Source organism: Alligator sinensis, unplaced genomic scaffold (assembly GCF_000455745.1).
Source record: "Alligator sinensis unplaced genomic scaffold, ASM45574v1 scaffold1076_1, whole genome shotgun sequence".
Lineage (NCBI taxonomy): Eukaryota > Metazoa > Chordata > Crocodylia > Alligatoridae > Alligator > Alligator sinensis.
The window spans coordinates 107,068-111,878 of NW_005842909.1; the positions used below are offsets into that span (position 1 = coordinate 107,068).

The following is a 4,811-nucleotide window of genomic DNA, read 5'->3' on the forward strand; positions in this document are numbered from 1 at the left end:
GGCACCTTCGACAAGAGTGCGATGCCCAGGCGGAGCTGCCCGGGGCCGCGGCGAGGCGCAGGGTGAGCAGAGCCGGAGCAACGAGCTGTCAAAAAGAAAAGGGCACGAGGTCTCCCGCGTGAGGCCAGGAGCTGCTGGGTGCCGGGGGCCAGGAAGGCGCGCTGCGCCGGGGACCCTCGTGGCTTTCTCTGTAGCCCCTGGCGCTTGGCGTCGCCTGCCAGATCGATGAGATGCCAGGCACAGCGGCCCCCGCCCTCATAGCAGAGGTGCGAAGCTGCCTCTCCCTGTGAGCGCCTCTTGGGGCCCGGTGGCCACCGTCGGTGCCTGTAGGGCCCTGGGTCTATCCGTGCACCTGGGATGGTCAGGGCATCGGGGCAGAGCACAGGAGACAAAGGGGTATAAAGCCCGTCTTCGTGTCCGTGCCCCGCAGAACGAATTTGGTTATGAGTCTGAGAAGCTTTTCAAATTGCCAGTGAGAAGTTGAAAACCACGCGGAGGTGGACATTACCAGATGGGGTTGGAAACGCTCAGCTCTGTAGTTTTGGGGGCAGTCACAGTACACTGTTTTCACAGAGGTGCAAAAAAATGCTGAGCAAAAAATGTGTCTAATGTAGCAATGTTTTAAGTATGTAAATGGTTAAACAACAATTTTATTTATACTGTTTACTGTTTAGAAACCTCCAGCAGGAGCAGCCTTGGCCTATGCCCCTTGTGTCTTCACCATACATGCAGCACTGCGTGGGCCCCAGGCCACTGGCAGGGAGCTGTGGATGGGGGACAGTGGCGTGGCTGAGCCATTTGGGGGTGCAGCCCAGCTGTGGAGCTGCGGCTCCTTCTCACCATCGTGGGCTGGGGCTGTGGACAGAGCCGGGGCTGCGGACCTCTCCTGTACCTGGATCCCACCACCACAGGGAAGGAGGGAGGTGTTGGGTCCCCCCACATGGGTCAGGCGGGGGCCTTCCCAGCCCTGTGATGGGTTTGTCACCCGCTCATCTCCAGCAATAAGGTCCAGGTAGGGTGACAGGGTCCTGTGCCTTCTGCCGCACTTATGCCACTGTGGCCTGGACCTGAAAGGGCTGCTAAGGGGTCATTGCTGGCCCCTCGCATGGTGAGCACAGCCTTATGGCATTCTTGAGGAGCAGCAGGGATCCCAGGGGGAGTGTTAGGGCTGAAACAGCAGCCTCCTAGGCTGGAGCTCATGAATGCTGTGGGGCTAAGATCACCGCTCAAGGAACTAGCCTCAATCCCCTCTCTAACCTGGCGCTGCCTGCTACAGCTGCCATGCCAGCCCTGCCTCAGGGCTGGGCCAGGCCCCAGGTAGCCCCATTGCCACAGACAAGAAGGGGAAGGACATAGTGCACCTGGCAGAGGCCACCCCACTGGGTCTGGACCTCATCTTCCCCTAGGGCAAGCTGGGGAGGGCTTGACCCAGCAGCACAGAGACTTCCAGGTCCAGACCAAGGTGGGACAAGCTCAGGGAACCTGTTACCTTGCCTGGGCCCCGCTGCTGTAAGGGGCCTGGGAAGACCCTCCATGGAACTAGGAGTCTTGCTGCTGTGATGGGAAGGCTTCCCTGTCGGGGAGCCCAGCACCTTCCTCTGTCCTTTCCTCCCTGTGGCATGAGGATTTGGACGCGAGGAATCTGCAGCTCCAGCCTTGAGGGTCGCGGTTCTGCAGCTGAGCAGCACCCCTTAGTGGTTTGGCTACATCTGCTGCCCCCAACCCATGGCTTCCTGCCAGAGGTCACTACACTTTGAGTTCACTGTTTAACCAATATAATTTGAGGAGGTTAAATGGATAACTTTTAAAGCAATATTTATATTTACATCCCTGATTTAAAGGCTGTGTTTCTCTCAGCTGTTCAGTCTATCCCACAGATGACCCTACCTGTTAGTATCATCCTGAGGTAGTCTTTTTGCCTAATGCTGTTCTGCTACTTGAGGGTCTGGTGCTGTAATAGCACCTGGATAAGACAGGGAGATAAGAGAACTTCATGGGTGTTTGCTCTTCATTATGGAATTAAATTCAAAGTAAATATTCTGGAGTAATTGCATTGTGTGTCTGAAGCTTTACTCTTCTGTTACTTTTCTTAGCGCAACATTTTAGTTGAGTAAAATATGAAGATGATGATGAGGGTTTTTCTGAAGCATTTCTAGGGAAATAAAGAAAGAAGGTTAAGGCAGGGTGGCACTTTGTTACACTGTAAAGAAGCTGTATAACTGGCAGCCTGAGGTGTTAACATGCAGGTTGCAGGCTTCTTTCTGTCCAGCCAGCGCTCGCTACTTCACTACCACCCTATTGCTCCTGCAGTGCCAGCCAGGGTCTCTGGGCTCTATCTCCCTCCTCCAGCTTCCACTTCCTGCTCCTGGTCCTTGGGGCAGGGTAGCACAGCACAAGGAGGTCATGGTACCCATGCTGTGCACATAGCAAAGGGGAGGGAACTCTCGGCTGTCTGTGCTGCATCTTAGGCTGTCTTCCCATTGTGCATGGAGGAAGGGGAGGAAAGGGTGCTGCATGCATGATGGTGGGGGATCTGGGCTGCATGCTTTGTAGTGATGGGCTGACTGTGTGGTGTGCATGGCAAGAAGCTGAGAGTGCCGTGTGTAGCAGTGGGGAGGGAGGAGTCAGGTCTGTTGTTCCCAGTTGTCCAGAAATTGGACAGCCCTAGTCTTTAAAGTGCCACCCTGCCTTGCCTTCTGCCAAATTCCAGACTACCAGGACCATCTCTAGAGAAAGAAAGATGTGCTGGGGACAGATTCCTCCCCCAACTTCCTGCACTTTCTGAGAAGGTGGTCACCTTCTCACACCCTTCTCTACAACTATTGCTCAGCAGTGGAATATTGGTTGTCTCCTTTGACAGCTGGTTCTTTGTCAAAGGATTTCTTATCCCCTGCAAGCAGATGCAGGTAGGTAAGGAGAGAGGCTGTGCTGCTGTGCCCCCCTCTTTGTATGCTCCAGAAATGACCTCATCTTCCATGCTATTCTCAGACAGAGATCCAAATATGGGTTGCTCATTGAAGTTGTTTGAGGTTGCAACTGCGAGTGATAGTGATTCTTGGAAGAAGATAGATCTGGAGGTATTCTGGGCAGGGAGGGAGAGCAAATAATACATTCAGTTTGTTATTCACAGTTTGAGTTCTGACTTCAGATAGTGGACTATTGACATTATTTCTTGCAGCTTTTACCTAAGGAGGGTGATCTGACTTAAGGGGTAATTAAGTAGGGGAGTTCAGACGAACAGGGGATCCTGAACAAAGGCAGGTACTTGAAGTGATGGGTGTGTCAGCTCTGGCAAGGTACTGGCTGTATTAGTGCAGTACTTCCATGTGGGTGCTCTGTCGCTTTAGCCTGCAGTGATTGGAACAAACTTGTTTATCAATACAAAATCCAAAGCAATGCATTTCTCTCTTGTCTTTTCCTCTTGAATCATTCTTGTGTGTGGTCACAAAATGTATGCTATTTCAGTTAGTTAAGGGTAACCACTTGTTACTACAGTAAATTTCCTCAGGGTAGATGAGGCATGGCTGTGCCCAAACTTGTTCAGGGTATGCCCCTGCACCCACTTGGAGCAGTACTGTAGTTCTACATTTCTAGTTTAGTATCTACATAAATGCTCATTCATACGTTGGTTGTTTTCAGAAATACAAAACTCTAGAACTCTTGGTTCAGAGATGATACCTTTTATTAGACCAGTTAAGAAATCACAAAAAAATTATGTATTTTTCTGCAAGCTTTCAGGCACATACGCCTTTCCTCGGGCTTAGGGAAAATTGAAGATGGTAAAAATTCCCCATAGTAGAAAATAAACTTCATTTTTGTACAGCGGAAGCTCAAGGTGGAAATCTGTTCCTCTGGGTTCAGGAGGGTGTTGGTTGTTTTCAGTGCTTTTCAAGTGAATACTTTATTCTTATGCAACTAGAATGCTTTAGTTCTTAGAAGCACACTAAGCTTCTAAGATTTACATAGAAATTACAGTTCATATTGTACAGTAATGCATGATTCAACATAGTTACTTTAGGTCCCCACCACTTACAGTCATCTGCAGGGAATGGTATTCTTCAGCTATACAATCTGCTTGTAACAGTGATAATATCTTATGTGATGAGCTTATTTTACTAACAATGGTTACTTAACAAAAGTGGGGAATTGAGCTGCCCACAGATTATCAAAATAATAATAAAAGTCCATCTCTGTAGGAATCATTACAAGAAACTGCTGAGGATGAGGGAGTTCAGCTTTTTGCAGCATTTAATGTTATTGATGCTGGTTTATTATTAATGTTTTCAGTTGAAAGCTTTTGAAAGAAATCAAAAGATTAGGAAGTATTGGAGCCGTTGAATATTGATGAGATGCTAATTTTGTGTAATATTTTTCAAGAGTATAACATTATCATGAGAATCGCTCCAGTCTGAAACTTTGCAATCAGTGTCTCGATGGAATTTTAATGGAGATCTGTATTTTTATCATGTTCCCCAAAAGTTTTGAAGAAGGTGAAATAAATGCTACAGGTTTTCACCTGTGGAAAAAGGTCAGTGCTAAAGCCAGAAGGTAAACCCTTCTTTTCCAGTGCCCTGTTACTGTTATGGCATGAAAGACATCATAAAAGAATTTGTAAAAATTACTTGTATAGAGAGATTTCTTTGCAAAGTGGTGTTTATTGGATCATTAACTTTTCTTAATACACTTCTCAATCATGTTTAGATTAATGCTGTGTCACCAGCCTATTAGTGACTTCATACAGAACCTGAAAAGGTACATTACAGCTATAAAGTAATGTAAAAACTACCCTATTTGCCAAAATCCAAGGCTAG

The 4,811-nt window shown here is 48.1% G+C and overlaps 1 protein-coding gene across 5 annotated transcripts in view; it reads left to right on the forward strand.

The window, feature by feature from the left end:
* The window catches only part of TMTC3 (transmembrane and tetratricopeptide repeat containing 3), a 65,575-nt gene that overhangs the window by 170 nt on the left and 60,594 nt on the right, over positions 1-4,811 (forward strand). Inside the window, exon 1 of one of the 5 annotated variants that reach the window (XM_025192285.1) lies at positions 26-62. The exons of the other annotated variants lie outside the window; for them this stretch is intronic. The gene's annotated coding sequence lies outside the window, so the exon portion shown is untranslated. Of the gene's footprint in view, positions 1-25; positions 63-4,811 lie in introns of those variants that run through there. 5 annotated transcript variants of the gene reach the window in all.